Source organism: Rhinopithecus roxellana, chromosome 12 (assembly GCF_007565055.1).
Source record: "Rhinopithecus roxellana isolate Shanxi Qingling chromosome 12, ASM756505v1, whole genome shotgun sequence".
NCBI classification, from domain to species: Eukaryota; Metazoa; Chordata; class Mammalia; order Primates; family Cercopithecidae; genus Rhinopithecus; species Rhinopithecus roxellana.
The window spans coordinates 30,688,877-30,710,777 of record NC_044560.1 but is presented as its reverse complement, the minus strand read 5'-3'; positions in this window follow the sequence as shown (position 1 = coordinate 30,710,777).

Genomic DNA, 21,901 nt, shown 5'->3' with positions numbered 1-21,901 from the left:
CGGCTTTCTGGGCCGATGTCCCCGGGGGCAGGGTTTCCGCCCAGATTACCTCAGTCTCTGAAGTCACCGCTGCTCCAGCATATCTCTGGCCTTGGTGTACGAAGCTACTCCCATGGTGAACCAAATGAGGTCGGCGTCAGGAAGTGGGTGGTCTTGCAGGTCCTCTCGAACTCCGTGCACCTGAGCTAATATCTCGGTGCAATTATGGAGCGGCGCGTCCAGGTCCGGGTTGGGCAACAGCGAGGCAGGGTTTAAGGTTGTTGGGGGCAGGAAAGTTATTCTAAGGGGATTTAATAGTAGTCCTTGGTAGTGGGTAAGTCGGGCGTTGCTTATCCATCGGTTAGGCGGCTGTTTGAGTACACCTTCGATGGCGTGTGAGGTAACAACCCGTAATTCTTGTCCCAAGACAAGTTTATCAGCATCTTGTACCATTAGGGCCGTGGCTGCGATCACTCGGAGGCAGGGGGGCCACCCGGCAGCCACTGGGTCTAACTTTTTTGACAGGTAGGCGACTGGCCTCCGCCAGGGGCCTAAGTTCTGAGTTAACACCGCCTTGGCGACACCCTTACTCTCGTCCACGTATAAGTGGAAGGGCTTAGTGACGTCAGGTAGTCCCAGTGCAGGCGCAGAGAGTAGGGCGGTTTTAATCTGTTGGAAAGCCGACTCGGCTTCTTCTGTCCAATTAAATGGCTGCTGTCCCCGTGTTGCCTGATATAGGGGCTTAGCCAGCTCTGCAAACCCAGGTATCCATAGTCTACAAAATCCTGCCGACCCCAGGAATTCCCTTACTTGTTGGGTGGATTGTGGCCTGGGGATCTGCAGAACTGTCTGCTTCCGGGCGTCTGTTAACCAGCGCTGCCCTCCTTTTAGCAGGTATCCCAAATATGTTACTTCTGGTTTACAGATTTGAGCTTTCTTTGCCGAGGCTCGATAGCCTAGACTCCCTAGAGCTTGTAAGAGACTCTTGGTCCCTTGGATGCAAGCTTCTCGGGTCTCGGCAGCAATCAGGAGGTCATCAACATACTGTAGTAAGGTTATGTTAGGGTGTTTGCGTCGGTACTCACCCAGGTCTTCATGGAGGGCCTCATCGAACAGGGTAGGAGAGTTTTTGAATCCCTGCGGCAGTCTGGTCCATGTCAGTTGGCCGCTTATGCCCCTTTCAGGGTCAGTCCACTCGAAGGCGAAAAGCTTTTGGCTCTGAGGGGCTAAAGGCAGACTGAAGAAGGCATCCTTCAAATCTAAAACAGTGTACTGCAGGGGCCATTGAAAATAATATGCTGAGAATGGATAAGGCTCAAGGACAGTATCTCTAGCTAGTTGCACTTTCCATGAACTTCAGTAGTCAAGGATACTATCTCTAGTTGAACTTTTAATGAACTCTAGTAGGCGCCAAGAAGGCAGACAAAATAAGAAAGAACTTAGAAACAAAGAACTAAGCAGTAGGTTATATTTGGGTGCAGAAAGTTTGTTTTGTATTATGTCATTTTTGCTGCCGTGGGATTTGTGGGGTATAAATAAAGTGAGGCGGAGGCCCTAGGGGCGGCCGCCATGTTCTCTGTTTGTCTTTGTCTTTCGTGTCTGTGTCTGTTCATTCTCCACTACCCCCGGCACGGGCCCCAAGAAGTGGCGCAGCGAGCAGGGTGCACAGGGTGCAGAAGGTGCACAGGGTGCACAGGGTGCACAGGGTGAGTAGTGGGGAACAAGAAGGGGAACCCCCTAGGAGCGGGTAAAGCCCGGAAATTAATTATTAAGGGGAACCTTCTTAAGCTTTCATTATGGGGAATTCCAGTTCCTTGGCCTCGGAATATGTAAGATTATTACAAGGACTTCTACTTTCTATTGGGTTTAATGTAAAAGAGAAAACTTTGCGGAAATTGTTTGCTCATGTGGAACAACATTGCTCTTGGTTTCAATATCAAACTGAAGTACAATTAAATAAGCGAGAGTGGCAACAGGTTGTTAAGACCCTTCATCAAGCGCATTAGCGCGGTGATGTAATGTCAGCACCTTTGTGGGCCCTTTGTGCCTCTATTACTCAGGCTTTGGAGCTCTTAGAGACAGACTCAGAAAAGGGAGAAGGCGGGGATGTAGAGTCTTTGAAGTCTCCGATAGCCGCCTTCCCTCTTTTATATAATTCTATAACTGAAGGAGAAGGTCCTTTGTGTGATAATGTGTCTCATGGAAAGGAATCAGAGATTCAAAAGGAGCTGCAGCCGGTTGTTCAATTGTTGCAACAAATTTTACAATTGCAGTTATCTCCCCCCCAACCTTCTCCTCCACCCGCTCCTGTTTTACTTTTCCCGTGGTTTATCCACCCCCATCAGTACCTAAGGCGGAGGAGGAGGACAGTTTTCCCCCACCGCCACCGTCAGTGGAAATGCTGCCTCGTTCAGGCACAGTTTTTGGTGTTCCCGCTTCTACTGCCAAAGCTGTAATTAAGGTATTGGATTCTCAAGAGGATGAGGATCCTTTACAATTGTTCCCCATTATTAGGCAACCTTTTGGTCCTAATGACCAATTTCCTCAAGGGGGTATAAATGTACAGTATAATGTTCTTCAATTTAAGTTTCTTAAAGAAATGAAGGCAGCTATTGCTAATTATGGCCCTCAATCTCCTTTTGTCATGGGACTTTTAGATTCTTTCTCTTCTGAGAATTTGTTTTTGCCTCTTGATTTGGAGACTTTGGGGAAGGCTGTTTTAGACCGCTCTCAGTGGCTTCAGATACGCAGTTGGTGGCTGGAAGATGCTAAAAAACAGGCCCGCCGTATTGCTGCTAAAAATCCTCCAGGGCCAACAGAGGAGCAATTGACAGATACTGGTCAGTTTGCTACCGAAGCGGCTCAATCTGGATTCGATGATATGGCATTATCACAAGTTAAAGGACTGTTTTTAAAGGGTTGGTGTAAAGTAGAATCATCGGGGAAAGCTGCCTTGTCTTTTGTTAAGGTTTTACAGAGTGCCAATAAACTTCATCTTGATTTTGTTGCTCGGCTCCAAGATGCTGTAATAAAGACTGTGGGTAACGGGGCAGCAGGCAAAATCCTGGTAACCACACTAGCTTTTGAGAATGCTAATCAGGAATGTCAGAGGCTGTTGCGTCCTTTAAAAGCTGCTGGAAACTTACAAATAGAAGATTTCATTAAAGCCTGTGCAGGAGTGGGAGGGGCTGCCTACAATGCTCAGTTGTTTGCTGGAACTTTATCTAAGGCATTCATGGGAAAAAAGGGAGTTTGCTTCCAATGTGGAAAGGCCGGTCATTTTAAAAAGGAGTGCTGTAAGTTCTCTAATAGAAGCGACTCCTCTAAAGTAAAATTTAAAAAGCTTCCTACTGAGCCCTGTCGTAGTTGCGGTAGAGGACGGCACTGGACTAATGAATGTCACTCTAAGGTGAATAAAAACGGTAACTCTCTCATTTCCAACTCGGGAAACTTGCAGAGGGGCCCTTCAGCTTGGGGCCCCAACAACAATACAATCCCCTTTCAATTGCAATTTCCAGTCAGCTCAGGGGTCCAGCATCAGCAGACCAGTCAGCCAATGTTAACCCCCAATTTTCATTAGCTCAGCTTTTCTCTGCTACTTTCGGTAGTGCCGCTGCTGATGTGGCGATTTTACAGGCTGTTGAACTTACTCCAAAAAAGGGAGTTGTTAAATTGGCTACAGGTGTTTTTGGGCCATTACCTCCACATACTGTTGGATTGCTTATAGGACAAAGTAGTAGCATTTTACAAGGTTTACAAGTTCATTTGGGTGTTATAGATTCTGATTATAAAGGGGAAATTCAAATTACGGCTCAGGCTCATAAACCTATATTTCTGAAAAAGGGGCAACAAATTGCACAACTCCTTGTACTACCCTATTTTCAATTTCCTTCACGGAGGCAAGAAAGAACTGGAGGTTTTGGAAGTACAGGTAAACATATTTTTTGGAAAACTTTAGTAACTCAACAGAAACCTTTGTTTCCCCTCAAAGTGGAGGAAAAAATTTTTCAGGGCTTGGTCGACACTGGAGCTGACGTTTCTATTATTGCCTCTGATCAATGGCCTTTTCAGTGGCCTAAACGGCCTGTTGCTGTTTCTCTTACAGGATTAGGTTCTGCCTCTGAGGTGTGTCGAAGTTCTCAATCTTTAAATTGTCGAGGGCCGGATGGTCAAGTGGCCCAAGTTCAGTTTTATATTGTTCCAATTGCCCTAAATTTATGGGGGCGAGATTTATTGCAACAATTTGGAGCTTTTGTTTCTATTCCTCATGTCTCTAATTCTGCCAAGAATATGATGTTCCGCATGGGCTACAATCCTCTTAAAAAATCTTTAAACATGTAGCCACTGTTCAGCAGCCTCAAGCCCTTCCCTTGACATAGAAAACTAATATTCCTGTGTGGGTTGAGCAGTGACCTTTAACACGTGAGAAGCTTAAGGCCTTGGAAAACTTGGTTCAGGAACAATTATCCTTAGGCCATATAAAGCCTAGTACTTCTCCATGGAATTCCCCTGTCTTCATGTAAATAAATAAATAAATAAATAAATAAAAATAAATAAAAATAAAAAACAAATGAAAACTATTAACAGATCTTCGTACTATTAATGCATGTATTCAACCCATGGGATCCTTACAGTCTGGCCTTTCTAACCCTTCTATGATTCCTCAAGATTGATTGCTTATGGTTATTAATTTAAAAGATTTTTTTTTTTCTATTCCTTTGGATCAAAAAAAAATTGTGAACACTTTGCCTTCTCTGTCCCTGTTTTTAATAATTCTCAGCCACTTTCTCGATATCAATGGAAGGTTTTACCTCAAGAAATGTTAAACAGCCCTACCTTGTGTCAAGAGTTTGTTCATCGAGCTCTGGATCCTGTTTGAAAATGTCATCCTTCTATTCTTTTATATCATTATATGGATGACATTCTTCTTGCTGCACCCACTAAAAAAGAACAGCAAGATACTTTTACATCCTTACAAACCCAACTCTCTTTATACTCACTTAATATTGCCCCAAAAAAAATTCAAATAGATTTTCCTATTCAATATTTAGGTTATACCTTGGGAGCGCAAAATATTTGGCCCCAAAAGATTCAAATTCGACACGATCATCTAAAAACATTAAATGACTTTCAAAAACTTTTAGGAGATATTAATTGGATGTGTCCTGTTTTAAAAAAACCAACGTATCAGTTACAACATCTTTTTTCTATTCTAAAAGGAGACAATCACTTGGACAGCTCACGTCATTTAACTCCTTTGGCTTTACAGAAACTCCAACTGGTAGAGAAACAACTTCAAAAGGCTCGTCTACATTATATCCTTCCCAACGTTCCCCTTTCCTTTTACTTATTTCATACTTTACATTCTCCTACAGGTATAATTCATCAAACAAATCGACCGTTAAAATAAATTTTTCTATCCAACAAAACATCTAACCGCTTGACTACTTATATTGATCGTTTAACTAAATTAATCATCAAAGGACGGCATCGCTGTCGACAACTTTGGGGAGAAGACCCTTCTTTTATTATCTCTCAATTTACTCATAGTCAAATTACTTATCTTCTTGCTACTTCTGATTCTTGGCAAGTTACTTGTGCCTCATTTGTCAAACAATTTTCTACCCAATATCCTAAGTCTCCAATTTTTTCATTCTTCAGACAGCATTCTGTGTTGCCTTTTTCACCCATATCTTTATTTCCTGTTCAAGGCCCTACCTTTTTTACTGATGCTAGTAGCAATGGTAAAACTAGATATTGAAGTGTTCATCAATCTCGAGTTACAGTTTACCCTTATCCCTCGGTACAACAGGGAGAACTGTTTGCTATTCTCAGGGTCTTACTTAATTTCCCTTCCACCGGTTGTAACATTGTTAGTGATTCTCAATACGCCGTCTATGTTACTTCTTATATTTCTCACGCCACTTTACCTCTTTGTGCTACTTCTTTTCTTCAAAAACTCTTTTCTTTATTGTCTTCTACTTTGAGCCGACGTCGAGCTCCTTTATTCATCACTCATCTTCGTTTCCATTCTCAACTTCCTGGACCGTTAGTTCATGGTAATGCTCAAATTGATTTACTTTTAATCAGCCACCTACAGGCTACAGAAAAAAAACATGCTCTACATCACACTAATAGTTCTGGCCTTCAACGACAATTTCCTTTAACTCATAAACAAGCTCGTTCAGCTTGTCCTTCTTGTGCTCCTTTGAGCATTCCATCTTTCCATCCTGGGTTTAATCCACAAGGTACTCAAGTTAATCAAATCTGATAAATGGACGTCACACATGTCTCTTCTTTTGGACGATTAAAGTCTGTTCATCATACCATTGATACTTTCTCTCATTTTCAATGGGCAATTCCTTTGCCATCTAAAAAAGCTAATTCTGTTATTACTCATCTCTTAACTTGTTTTGCCATCATGGGCATTCCTCTAATACTCAAAACTGATAATGCCCCTGCTTATGTTTCTCGTAAATTATAAGTTTTCTTACAGCAATGCAATATTCAACATCTCACCGGTATCCCGGGCAACAGTCAAGGTCAAGCCATCATTGAGCGCACAAATTTAACCTTAAAAACTCAACTACTAAAACAAAAAAGGGGGAAATGAGTCCCCCAAAAATCAGATTTTAAAGGTTTTGTTTACCTTAAATTTTTTAAATCAATGGAGACAATTGCAGGACTCCGCTGCCGTAACTCATCTTTCCTCACCTCCCTCGACGATAGTCCCCGTCGATAATTTAAAGGTTTGGTATCCTAATGAAGAAGGTAAGTATACACAGGGACAAATTCTAAAACAGGGATGGGGTTATGCTTTTATCCTTACAGGGAGCGGACCTGAGTAGTTTCCTACAAGGCGATTGAAACCCTGTTGAAAAGAAACTGGACTCAGCATGCATCTCTTCCTTTGTTGGATGTGTTTCAGCGGGGGACTTATTTCCCTTAGTGAGGCTTTGTATAAATATTGGACTTATATTCCCTTTCCACCCTTGTATCAGGGAGTTGCCTGGGGGGAGGCAAAAGTTAAGGTTTTCACCAATAACACTACTTGGATGCCGTCCCCCTATATGGACAAGGACAACATAGAACGGAAAACGGAAATAATAAACAGCACATACCAATTTGGAGTGGAAGGACTTCCAATTTGCATGGAAAATAGTCCTCATTGTTTCCAAAAATCGCATGAAGCTTGGGCTGTTCGCTATAATTATAGCCATGTGGCTGCTAATACTGTTATTATTGTAACTAGAAGTTTTCATTATAATCATACTGTATATATTAATGAGACTATCCCTAGTTCTTTACCTTTTTGTCCAATTCCAGAGGTTTCCCCTAATATAGAGGTCTTGGAGTGGCAACATTGTCGGGGAATTAAGCCCCGGATTTTATTAGAATATAATGGGTTACAAGTAATTGATTGGAGTGTGCATGGTGATTTTCAAACAAAATTTAGTCACATACCTTTGAGATGGCACCGGGTAAATAAAAGTATTGTTGCTAATGGCAATGAAACTTTAGTATGGCGTGAAGGAGGCTTGTCGCCACCTATGCCTCATCTTAGATACTCTTTACAAGTACAAAGTCATCTTTGGAAGTTATTGGCTGCAGGTGATGCCATTAGTACCTTTGTGGGAAATATGTCCCTTAATCTTTCTAACCCGAATAACCCTTTTCATATTCAATTACGGCGGAATGTCTCCCGATATATTATTGCTTGTGTCCGAAAGCCTTACCTATTGTTAGCAGGACATTTAACATGGGATAATGATACGGGGATTGTTAATTGTAAAGATACGTGTACATTTTTGTCTTGCCTCAATCATTCTTGGTGGCGCAGTTTTACGGGGGATATTTATATCCTCAGGGCTCGTAAGGAAATTTGGTTACCTGTCAACCTTACGCGACTATGGGGGGCATCACCTCTTGAGACTTATATTTGGACTTCTCTTCAGCGGACCCGTCGTGCCCTTGGACTTATGATTGCCTTGGTGATGAGCCTTGTTGCCATTGCCTCCACTGCAACTGTGTCAGGACTCGCGCTACATCAAAGCATACAAAATGCTAAATTTGTGCAGCAATGGCATGAGCAATCTCATTGGTTGTGGCTTCAACAACGGAACATTGACTCTCAACTCGCTAAAAGATTGGACAACATAAAACAAGCCTTAACGTGGCTTGGAGATTAGCTCACTGTCCTCAGTACTCGAATAACATTGCAATGTGATTGGAACTCCATACAATTTTGCATAACACCTGTGTCTTTTAATGTTTCTCAAAATTGGACCAAAATCCAAAGATTATTAATAGGCCATAAAAATATTAGTTTGAACATCCAAGAACTCACTCGAAACATTTCTGTAGCGTTTCAACAACAATTACATGTATTGTCCGGAGCAGCTACCATGCAGGAGATGGGTCAACGCCTTGCTGCTCTTAATCCATGGACTCAGATAAAAACATGGATTTCTACAATCTCTGGAAGTATATTGCTTTGGGCGCTTGGATTGAGTCTACTTCTCCTGATACTCCGATGCTCCCTCCGTCGCATCCAAAAACAAAAGAAAAACCAGAAACAAGTATGGACTGCCTTTCTAAGATTGAGGCAAAACAAAAAAGGGGGAAATGCAGGGGCCATTGAAAATAATATGCTGAGAATGGATAAGGCTCAAGGACAGTATCTCTAGCTAGTTGCACTTTCCATGAACTTCAGTAGTCAAGGATACTATCTCTAGTTGAACTTTTAATGAACTCTAGTAGGCGCCAAGAAGGCAGACAAAATAAGAAAGAACTTAGAAACAAAGAACTAAGCAGTAGGTTATATTTGGGTGCAGAAAGTTTGTTTTGTATTATGTCATTTTTGCTGACGTGGGATTTGTGGGGTATAAATAAAGTGAGGCGGAGGCCCTAGGGGCGGCCGCCATGTTCTCTGTTTGTCTTTGTCTTTCGTGTCTGTGTCTGTTCATTCTCCACTACCCCTGGCACGGGCCCCAAGAGTGTACCATTGGTGTTTAGGGTTTAGAGTACTCAGGAGGGTATATGGGTTAGGCACAGTTGGATGTATGTCCACAACCCTCTTATTGACTTCTCTTAAGTCTTGCACAGGTCTGTACTCCCCGCTATTAGGTTTCCGTATCGGCAACAGGGGAGTGTTCCAGGGTGAGTGGCAGGGCCGAAGGACCCCTTGGTCGAGGAGCCGAGGGACGTGGGGCGTAATTCCTTCCTTGGCCTCTAGGGGCATTGGGTATTGACGCACCCGAACGGGGTCTGCCCCAGGCTTGAGTTCGACAAACAAGGCAGGACGGTGCTTTGCTAGTCCTAAACCTCCCGTTTCTGCCCAGGCTCCTGGATATTGTTGAAGCCAGGTTGCTATGTCCTGGTCAGGGGCCGCCTGCTCCTGGTGGAGCCGGTACTCATCTTCTAAAGTTATGGTCAGGACAGGCACGGGCTGATTTTGGGAATCGGTCACGATGGGCCCCTCAGGGAGGAAATGGATCTGTGCTCCCATTTTAGTCAGCAGGTCTCTCCCCAGTAGAGGACAGGGGCTCTCAGGGATAACCAAGAAGGAGTGGGTTACATTCTTGGCTCCGAGATTTACTGTTCTTTGTGTCGTCCAGGGGTACTTTTTAATTCCTGTGGCCCCTTGTACCCACGGGGACTTGGAGGATAATTTTCCTTCGGTTTCAACTAGGACTGAGTGCTGTGCTCCCGTATCGACCAAGAACTGAACTGGGGACCCCTCCACTTGCAAGGTTACCCTGGGTTCGGGGAGGGGGACCGAACCCCGTCTTCCCTAGTCCTCGTTTTGAGTGACTAGTACGGGTGTAGACCTAGGGGGTGGTCCCCGTCTTTGTTGTTTCTTTTTGGGGCAGTCTCTTGCCCAGTGGCCAGCTTTTTTACAGTAGGCACATTGGTCTTTGTTCAGGTTGTTATATCTGGGGGACCGCTTAGGTTGGGTGTTCTCTGGCTGTAGATGGTCTTTTTGTACAACCGCTGCCAGGACCTTAGTCATTTTTTCATCTGGAGTATCTCTATTATTATAAACCCGCTGGGCTATCTGAAGAAGGTCCTGAAGCTGTTTTCCCTCTAAGCCCTCTAATTTCTGGAGCTTCTTTCTAATGTCTGGGGTTGCCTGATTTACAAAAGACATTACAACAGCTGCTTGGCTTCCCAGGGCCTCTGGGTCCATAGGGGTATACTGCCTAAAGGCCTCCATTAATCTTTCTAAGTAGCTAGCTGGGCTTTCTGTCTTTCCCTGCAGAACAGAGTATACTTTAGCCAAATTGGTGGGCTTGCGAGCAGCCGCCCGGAGACCTGCCATTAGAGTCTGGCGATAAAGGTGTAGCCGTCCCCTACCTTCTGCCGTGTTGTAGTCCCACGCCGGTCTGGACAGAGGAAAAGTCGCATTTATAAGGTCGGGGTTGGCAGTCGGTTGACCGTCGTCCCCCGGGACCAGCTTTCTCGCTTCTACCTGTATTCTCTCTCGCTCCTCCGTTGTGAACAAGATTCGGAGGAGCTGCTGACAATCATCCCAAGTGGGCTGGTGGGTGAACATAATACTATCCAGTAAAGCCATTAAATCCTTGGGATTGTCTGAAAACCGAGCACTCTGAGTCTTCCAATTATATAGATCACTGGTGGAGAATGGCCAGTACTGGAGCCTAGGACTTCCCGTGTCATCTGGGGGCCCTATCTCCCGAAGGGGTAATGCCACTGTGGAGTCAGGCGGCTGGGGAGGGGGAACCCACAAAGTGCGCCCTCGCGTCCGCCCCGCCGGCCCCTTGGAGTTGCTTTCACTTTCAGCGGGTATACGCACGCCGACCGCTTCCCGTTCGCCTGCTCCCTCCTGCGGTTCCTCCTGGGGGGCAGGGACCTGAGGACTGGAGGGGTATGGAGGGGGTTCTATGGACAGAAGGTCCTCGCTATCCGGTAGAACAGGATGGGGGGGGCAGTCGGTTGCTTGGATTTTAGCGGCCGAGCAACCAGTGCCTTACAGGGTTCAGAGGCTAATTGGAAAGGGGACAGGCAAGGGGGCGGGTTCCCGGCTATATCCTGCCATATGAGGATATATGGGATATGATCCGGGTGGTTATCATGCCCAGGCTGGAAAACCTTGGACTTTACTTTAGTGATGACAGGGAGACGGAATGTCCCTTCGGGTGGCCACCCTACGTTAAGGGCGGGCCACTCGGAGTGGCACAGAGTAATTAGCTTTCCCTTCCTGATGTCCATACCAAGATCGTGGCCCCTTGCCCTAACATCCTTGAAATTACTTGTAAGGAGAGATAGGGGAGTGCTCTGGGTATTACCCATCTTGAACAGTAGCGCCCAGAGTGGCGCCAGGAACAGGTCCTGCAAGGGAAAAGTGAGTTGCTGGAACAGGTCCTGCAAGGGAAAAGTGAGTTGCTGGAACAGGTCCTGCAAGGGAAAAGTGAGTTGCTGGAACAGGTCCTGCAAGGGAAAAGTGAGTTGCTGGAATATCAACAACAAGTTTACGTCAGTCGCAGGCGCGCACCAGAAATCTGGGTCAGAGTTCAGGCAAGAACCAGATGAGAGCCGGGGGACGTCTCCCACCGGTCTCCGCTGGCTGTCCTATAGCACGTCCGCCAGGACCTATGTCAGCTTTCAGCTTCAGACCTCACGAGTCACAGATTGATTCAGAGCGGACTTAGAGAGCCGCGAATGCAGACAGGCTAACAGCCTCAGGTGGACTTAGAGAGCCGCGAATTCAGACAGGACACAGACAGACAAACATAGATGAGCCGGCTCACCTATTAGCAGATCGATTCTAGTAGATCCATTGACCGGGGGTCTGGTGGGCTTGGGGGAATCCCGGACGAGCCCCCATTTGTTATGCCCAGACCTTTTATTCCCCGAAAAAGACCACCAGAGACCAGAGTCAAAGCCAAGCGGCAAGGATCTTTAATGCAAGTTCGAACTTGGTCCCTCCGTTTTACAACATACAAGAGGGCCCTGAACAATGCGTGCGCTTGCCTTTTGTAGCCTAATGTAAACAGGACTTGTAAAGTTGCAGAGGAACGAGGGAATTCTCTAGGTTACAGCATTACAATTGGTTAACATTTTAAGTCTATACATTTAGCAGTTTTTTATTGGTTCCCGCGCTCTCACAAACGACTGTGCTCTTATCGGGGACTTTCCAGGTGGTGTCTTTCTAAAGTTGAGATATATGGTAGTCTTTGAATTGAGAGATATATGGTGGGGAGACATGTAGTGGGATGAGCCCAGTAAGTTGAGAGATATATGGAGGGATATGTTTATACTGGGCTCAGGAAGTTTGAGAGATATATGGCAAGCACTAGTAATTTAGAACAGAAAAAGAACAAGACAGGGACTTTCACAATGCTTGTCTATACAACATCTGAAATCTATAGATAACATTATCGGTTGGGTCCGGGGTCAACTTGTTAACTAGGCTCAAGGCGCCGCCCGGGCTGTCTGCCTTTAGGGTCAACTTTTAGCTAGGCTCAAGGTGCCGCCCGGTCTATCTGCCTGTGGATTTCATTATTTCATTTGATCTCTTTCATATGAACTCAGTTCACAGGAATGGTGATAACTGTCATACCTGGATCCAGCCAATAAGAATTCATTCACAGTTTTCTAATGGCTCTACGAACAACAGAAATAAAAAAGTAATCTCTTGTATGCACTCATGGGGTACACTTACATGTAGAGAATTTTGCTGCCAACATTATATATAACAAAACTTTCACCTTGATAGGTAAAAGATGAAGGGCTAATGTGGGTGAGAAGTTTTAATGAAACATTTGTTGCCTTATAATATCAGAAACAGAATATCGATCCACTGCTTTTAACCTACTTCATAAGTTAAAAATAACTTCTTCAGTGAAGGGGTGGCCTGCCCCTCCACACCTGTGGGTGCTTCTCGTTAGGTGCAACGAGAGACTTGAGAAAAAGAATAATACACAGAGACAAAGTATAGAGAAAGAAAAGCGGGGCCTAGGGGACCGGTGCTGTGCTTGCAGAGGACCCACACTGGCACCAGCCCCTGAGTTCCCTCAGTATTTATTGCTCAAAAGATAAGGGAGTAAATCAGCAGTAAGACATACAGATACACGGAGATGTTCCATTTACCCAGGGACGGGCAGGAGACAGATGTTTCTCTTTTACTGAGATTTAAGAGAATGGTGATGGCCTTTAACCACCAGCAGCCTTTAGGCACTTGTTTAACAAAGCTCATTCCTTACAGCCCAAAATCTTTTAAACCTTAAATCACCACAGCGATGTCTCTTTCAAGGACAAGGTTGGGGGTAGGTTCACAGATTAACAGCATCTCAAATACAGAGCCAAATGGAGTCTCTTAAATTTACTTCTTTCTATATAAACACACTAACAAGCCGACCTCTCTTTTCCCCACATTTCCCCCTTTTCTTTTCAACAAAACTACCATGGTCATCATGACACTGACATTATATACTTCACAAAGTAATAGAATATTACAAAGTAAGTGGAGGCAGGATGAGATCACAGGATGGTGTTAAAATTAAAATTGCTGATGAAATGTTGGGCACGCATAGTCATTGATAACATTTTATCAGGAAATAGGGTTTGAGAGCAGACAACCTGACTGACCAAAATTTATTAGGTGGGAATTTCCTCTTTCTAATAAGCCTGAGAGCACTACAGGAGGCCTGGGCTTATTTCATCCCTTCGGCTTCAACTGTAAAAGGCGGCACGCCTCCAAGGGGGTTGTTTATAGGCCTACCCTTAGAGCGCATTCTCTTTCTCAGGGATATTCCTTGCTGAGAAAAAGAATTCAGCGATATCTCTCCTATTTGTGTGCAAAAGGAGAAAAGATATGGCTCTGTTCCGTCCGGCTCACCGGCGGCCAGTTCAAGGTTACCTCCCTTGTTTCCTGAACACCGCTGTTATCTTGTTATTTTTTCAAGATGCCCAGATTTCATATTGTTCAAACACACATGTTTTACAAACAATTTGTGCAGTTAAGGCAATCATCACAGGGTCCTGAGGTTACATATATCCTCCTCAGCTTACAAAGAAAATGGTAGGGTTAAGAGATTCAAGACAGACATAAGAAATTTTAAAAGTATAAATTTTGGAGAACTAATAAAATGTCCATGAAATCTTTATATTTTATGTTTTTCTGCTGTGGCTCCAGCCAGTTCCTCCGTTCAAGGTCCCTGACTTCCCGCAACATTTTCTCTCCCTTTCCCTCTATATAAATGTGCCATGGCGATGAAGGCTTGTTCATTCTCTCGATTTTGGTGCAGGATTTTTTGACTGGTCCAGCACACTAAAAACAAACCGATTAAACAGAGACACATAATTCCAAAATTTATTGCAGTAGAGTTTCCAATAGACTCAATCCAAGTCATGGGTTTTAATCTATAAAGATTTTTTGCCACTTGATCTAACGCCTCAGCTCCAGGCACAATATTTAAGTGACTCTGAGAGGCTTCAAAAATTTGTTGTTTTAATTTAGAAATGTCTAAAGTGAGATTATCTTCTCTTCCCTGTAAATGGCATCTAACCATGTCCCAGTGATGTTTAGACTCATTATAAATTTGGGGTGTAATACAAAAATCTGAAGTATTCCAGTCACACTGTAACTGGAAACGATGTTCCAAGCTCATGAGTCTATCTCCCATCCAAATGACAGTTTGTCTAAGATCACTTATTTGATTTGCCAATTTTTGATCGATACCAGATTGTGAATTCCACAACCTTGTGGAATTCTTTTGCCAATTGTTAACAAAGCTTACTGTCTGAACAGAAGAGTGCAATGCGACTCCTGCCACAGCGGCTGTAGATGTGACTGCAATTAATCCCATAATCACTGCAATTAAAGTAAAAATGAATCTTTTGGATCTATTTAAAATGCCTTTTAATACTTCAGTTAAAATATGGATGGATGGCGAGGCCTCCCATGGTCGATCCATGGACACAGGGATCCACACGCCTTCTCTTGCTCTCACTAGCACAATACGGTGCTGCCAATCAAAAGTCGAATCAATGCAAGTAAACAATCTGCAATTTTCACACGTTATAGTTTGGGAGTCTGGTTTAACAACTATATTTCCTATGACTAACATACAAGGGGGTTTTACACAACTTTGTAAAGGAACTGTTAGACTGGAATTTAGGTTGATAGAGTAAAATGTCTTATAATCTCTTGTTTCTATAGTTTGGTTTCCAGACCAAATTCTAAGGTGGTATGAAGCCACAGTAAGCCTCCATAATTCTGGATGTTCAGGACCAAAAACAGGACTTATTATTTTTGGTCTTGGAGTAGAGATTCCCTTTTCTCCCCATTTCCAAGGGTAGAAAGACTGTAATTTTTTGTGCCTATGTTTGTCTACATTTTCTGTTAAGTCACTATCAACAGTTGGACTCACTAGTGCACTGGGACAGAATTGAGTTTGTCCTGTGCAATCGTGGTAGAATTGACCTCGAGGTGCCCAATCTATAACAGTTCCAAATGTATTGTTTTGTAAAATCACGGCACTATCGGCCACACATTCTTCCCAAACTAAATCTCTTGTTTCTATGGAAATCTCCTTGGGGCAAGGTTTTCCTTTTGGCCTAAATTTTAATGATCTTTGATAAGAGAAGTCTTGTAAATAGTTTATCTGTGGTTTGAGTGACATTCCGCTTACCATGTGATAAGTAAATTTACAGGTGGGATTGAGAGTAGGTACTTCTACCAACCAATTTTGGATATCAGGCATTAAACATCCTGTTGCTTTCCCTAGACATATAGGAGGATAACGATACCCAATGGAAATATTTATCATCATTCCTTCTTCCTCTGGTTTGGCAGGGCAACGATCATCTGTGGGACCAGCTACCCACACACTATTATTAACATATACTTCAATAGGATTATCCATCCATGTGACTGCCCGAATTAAAGGTGGGAAAGGCACATAGGCCCAGTAGGTATAATTAGCTGCAGCTGCTCCTGCAGGCATGGGGAGACTTACCACCGTTGATACAACCATTAAAGCTGCAAGCAGCATTTTTTCTGAGGTTTGTGTCACCTTTGTGCTAGCTAGGCTTTTTCTAGCTAACAGTGTCAGCTTCTTTAACTGTGCCCAGGTCGGCAGCTCCGCCTTCTTGGTGTGTGGTGACTTCATCTGTTTTTCTGATATCACCACTTGATTCATCATGCGAGTCAATGGTGCCCGATTGCGGTGTTTCCATCTCCGTGGAGGCGCTTTTCTTTGCATCTCTGCTGGGTTCATTGTAGAACTTCAAATGTCTAGTGGGTATCCAAATAGGAAGCTGATTTTCTCCTGGTGAAACACAAGCAAAACCTCTTCCCCAGGTTATCACCTTCCCTATTTCCCATGTCCTATTTTTGTTGTCTTTCCACCAAATCAGTTTTCCTTCATGTGGACTGTTCTTTTTACCAGTAAGATGTTGTTCTGCAGAAGTAGTAGTCTGATTTCTATAAATGTTTAAAAAATTTAAAGTATAGAGTGCTAGATTAAGCTGCATCTGAGGAGAGGTACACTCCTTACTGTCTCCCCCTTCTTTTTGTTTAACTAACTGAGTTTTGAGTGTTCTATTAGTTCTTTCATCTATGGCCTGTCCTTGGGAATTATAAGGAATTCCTGTTGTATGTGTAATATTCCACTGATTTAAGAATTTTTGGAAAGCTTTACTACAATAACCTGGTCCATTGTCAGTTTTAATTTTTTCTGGAACTCCCATTACAGCAAAACAAGATAATAAATGTTTTTTAACATGAGAAGTACTTTCTCCTGTCTGGCATGTTGCCCATATGAAATGTGAATAAGTATCAACTGTTACATGAACATATGATAATTTTCCAAATGAAGGTACATGGGTAACATCCATTTGCCATAATACATTAGGACACAGACCTCTGGGATTAACTCCTGCCTCTTGAGTGGGCAGGTGTAGTACTTGACACTGGGTACAATGTTGTACAATATTTTTTGCCTGTTTCCATGTGACATCAAATTTGTTTTTTAACCCTGCTGCATTTACATGAGTCAAAGCATGAAGTTCTTGTGCTTTTATGAATGCAGAGGATACCAGTAAGTCAGCTTGTTCATTTGCTTTAGTTAAAGGTCCTGGTAAATTAGTGTGTACTCGTATATGAGTAATATAAAATGGGAAATTCCTTTTTCTTACAGTTTGTTGTAACAAATTGAATAGTTGGTTTAATTGATCATCCATGCTATATTTAATTAGAGCTGTCTCAACATCTCTTGTAGCCTGTACTACATATGCAGAATCTGATATAATATTAACAGGTTGATTAAAATCTTCTAACACTATAATGACTGCAACCAACTCTGCCCTTTGAGCTGATTGATATTGAGTTTTGATTACTCGCTCCTTTGGCCCTGTGTAAGCCACTTTTCCATTGCTGGAACCATCAGTAAATACTGTCAGGGCATTTTCTAAACGTTTATGTCTGGTAATTTTAGGTAAAATCCAAGTAGTCAATTTTAAAAACTGGAAGATATTTTGGGGTAATGATTATCAATAATTCCCACAAAATCAGCAAGACCAATTTGCCATGCACCAGAATTGATAAAGGCTTGTTTAACTTGTTCCTTGGTTAAAGGAACAACTATTTTGTCTGGGTCATTACCACACAATTTTATTATTCGTAATCTTGTCTGAACAATTAATGTAGCTATTTGATCCAAGTACAATGTAAGAGTTTTAATTGTACTGTGGGGAAGGAATGACCACTCCACAAGATCAGTATTTTGAACAATGATGCCTGTTGGAGAATGTGCAGTAGCAAAAATCAAAAGTTGGAGTGGAGCTAAAGAATCTATTCTACTTATTTGCGCTGACCGAATTTTTTCTTCCACCAATTTAATTTCTTTTGTTGTCTCTGGGGTTAATATTCTTCTACTATTTAAGTCTGGATCTCCTCTTAGGATAGAGAACAAATTTGACATGGCATAAGTAGGAATGTCTAGAGTTGGCCGAATCCAATTAATATCGCCTAACAATTTCTGAAAGTCATTTAATGTTTTTAATGTGTCTTTTTCTATTTCTATTTTTTGTGGCTTAATTTTTCTATTTTCTATTTGCATCCCTAAATAATGAAAAGGAGCAGAGGTTTGGATCTTATCAGATGCTATTGTTAGTCCTGCGTTGGCAACCTCTGCTTGCAGAAATGTGTAACAGTCAATTAATTTGTCTCTTGTTTCTGCAGCACATAAAATATCATCAATGTAGTGAATGATATAACAATCTGAAAATTTGTCTCTAACTGGTTGAAGGACTTGACCTATGAAAGTTTGACAAATAGTTGGACTATTAAGCATTCCATGAGGTAATACTTTCCACTGAAACCTGGTGGCTGGTTCTTTATTATTTATGGCTGGTATAGTAAAGGCAAATTTTTCACAATCTTGCTCTGTCAGAGGAATGGTAAAAAAGCAATCCTTAAGATCAATTATAATTAAAGGCCAGTCTTTTGGGATCATGGCCGGAGAGGGCAATACAGGTTGAAGAGGCCCCATGGGTTGAATTACAGCGTTTAGGGCTCTTAAGTCCATTAACTTACGCCATTTGCCTGACTTTTTCTGAATTACAAATACAGGAGAATTCCAGGGTGAGAATGAAGGCTCAATGTGTCCCTTTTCTAATTGTTCCTTTGCTAATAAGTGTAAAGCCTCCAGTTTTTGCTTTGGTAGCGGCCACTAATTTACCCATACCGGTTTTTCTGTTTTCCAAGTTAATGGAATGGGTTTAGGAGGCTCTACAGTGGCCGCCCCTAAAAAGGATACCCTATTCCTTTTCTTTTTTGATTTTTCTTAGTCTCAATTGGGACTTTAATGCCATTTTTATTTTTTCCTAATCCCTTTCCTGGTATATATCCCATTTTAGTCATGATTTTTTGACTCATGGGGCTGTATAATGGAGTGGGCATAATGATTTCTGCACCCCATTGTTGTAACAAATCTCGACCCCATAGATTAACAGGAATTGAAGTAATCATTGGCTGAACAGTACTTTCTTGATTATCTGGCCCTAAACAATGTAAAATCATTGTACTTTCATACACTTCTGAAGCTGTGCCTATGCCGACAAGTCTTGTAACAGCCTTTTGTTTAGGCCAATTTTTTGGCCACTGATTTAAAGCAATGACAGAGATATCTGCTCCCGTGTCTACTAACCCTTCAAACTGTTTTCTTTGAATAATGGCCTTACACACAGGTCTGCTCTCAGAGACCAGACTTGTCCAATAGGCAGCCTTTCCTGCCAGATCAGTGCTTCCGAACCCTCCTGTTCTTTTTATTTCACTGCTTCTAACTTTAATATAAGGTAGGAGTAATAATTGAGCGATCCTGTCTCCTGGACTGGCACTCCAAGGAATTGAGGAACTAATAACCAATTGAATTTCTCCTTTATAGTCTGAATCAACCACAACAGTATGAATTTGAACTCCTTTTAGATTTAAACTTGATCTTCCTAAGATTAGTCCTACAGTCCCCTCAGGCAATGGGCCGTATACACCTGTGGGGATTTTTTGTGGAGGCTCCCCTGGAAGCAGAGAGACTGCTTGTAAAGTACAGAGATCTACTGCTGCACTGCCACTTGTGGTGGGGGATAATTGCTGAATTGTGATAACTGGCTTATTCCCTGAGACACTTGCGACAGTGGGGGTTGTTCTTCCTGAAAACCCTGGGGAACAACGGGTTGAATTTTGAATGCCCCAGTTTGTTGCGGGGCCTGAGGCTGGCCCCTCCTCTCGTTTTCCGACAGTGGTTGTCCATTTTTATCATATTTAGAATGACATTGATTACCCCAATGCTTTCCTTTTTACATCTTGGACATAGGCCAGGTGGCCCTTTATCTGTTGTTGTAGTAACTTGAGTAGTTACATTTTGTTTATTTGTGACTAGGCAATTCTTTTTTAGATGACCAATTTGACCACAATTATAGCATTTTCCCCCAAACGTTTTCACTTGTCCTCCTAAAGCAACTCCTGTGATTGCTTAAGCCATAAGCATAGCTTTATGCATAGCTCCTCCAATTCCATCGCAGGCTTTAACATACTCTGAGATTACATCTGATCCTGCGGGAACCCTTCCTTTTAACGGCTTAATGGCTGATTGACAATCTGGATTGGCGTTTTCATATGCCATCAACTCCACTATGACTTTACGGGCATTCTCATCGGTAATTGACTTTTGAGCAGCATCTTGAAGTCTTGCTACAAAATCAGGGTAGGGCTCTTTTGAGCCTTGTCTTACTGTATTAAATGAAGGGCAGGCAGTTCCTGGGTCTTGGATTTTCTCCCAGGCCCTAAGGCAGATAGCCCTGATTTGCTCAATGGCCTCATTTGGCATTATTGCTTGTTGGTCAACAGTGCTCCAATTTTGACCTATTCCTAATAGTTGATCTGCATCTATGTTAATTGGAGGATTGGCAGTCCTATTTCTTCGGACCTGCACTTGTGCCCCATCAATCCACCAAGTCTTAAATTGTAAAAATGGAGAGGGTGAGAGTGATGATTTTGCCAGAATCTCCCAATCATAAGGAATGAGTCTATGTCCATGAGCAATGGAATCTAATAATGTTCTCATGTAAGGAGAGTTGGGTCCATACTGTTTTACTCCTTCTTTCATTTCTTTTAGCATTTTTATAGAAAAGGACTGATATCTGGCTTCAGCTACGGGAGGCTCTCCCTCTTGGGCCCCTTCTCCAGGTGGTCTTACTTCTAATATTACTGGGAATTGCCACGCCTCAATATCTCCCTGTTTTCTTGCCTCATCAATAATTTTATGTATTGCACTACCTTGTGTACTAGGCGGTGCTGTAGGATTAAGTCTCATGGTGGGAGGCTGAGGATATGGCGCCCTGCCCTGTGGCACTGGCAATGCTCCTGGCTGTCCATACAGATTTTCTGGAGGCTGCAGATACTGCAGTTCAGCTGGCGGCCAGTATTGATAGGCTACTGGCGGCTGGATCTTACTTTCTACCTGCTGATATTGTGGACACTGTATTTGGATTGGCATTGCCATGACAGAGACTCTATCTTTTTCTATTTGATCTTTTTTTGGAGTTTGTACTTGTTTAACCTGCATTTGAGGTTCTAAGGTTGCAGGCATCTGAGCTGTTGTAAGAGTTGGCCATCGTGGTTTAGACTCTGATGGCTCTACTAATTCTGGATCTTTTTCCTCTAATTTTAACGTTTCAGGATATATTACCTCCTGTAATTGATTATTGTCAACATTTTGCGTTGACCGAGCCATTACCGGCTCTGCTACACATTTACAGTGTGAACTTTCTTTTCCTTTCCGGGATTGTATCCCTGCCTCTTTTTCACAATCTACTACACAGCTTTCAGGGACGTCAGAAATTGAAATGTTATCTTCTTCTGTTTGCAACGGTTCTAAAGCTACTTTAACAATGACCCAATCATTCCATACTGTAAGTGGGATGATTTTACCTTCCCTACTTGCTTGTTTTAATTCTTTGCCAATTTTTTACCAATCTTTTAGATCTAAAGTTCCCTGTTCTGGAAACCATGGACAAAACTGTTCTATTGTTTGAAAGAGCATAATTAGATTTTTGGTAGACACTTTAACTCCCCCTCTTTTTAAGAGAATTTTTATAAAGCTGCCATAAGAGGCATATTTACTTTTAGTTTGCCCCATTGTTACCCTAGGTTCTTCCGAGCGCACAAGCTTACCGCAAGGCTGACTGTAGACGTACTCGGGAGTCTCTCGTCGACTTGTCCTCAATGACCACGCTCCAGCGTACCTTCATCTTAGAGAAAAGCCTCCACGTTGGGCACCAGATGAAGGGGTGGCCTGCCCCTCCACACCTGTGGGTGCTTCTCGTTAGGTGCAACGAGAGACTTGAGAAAAAGAATAATACACAGACAAAGTATAGAGAAAGAAAAGCGGGGCCTAGG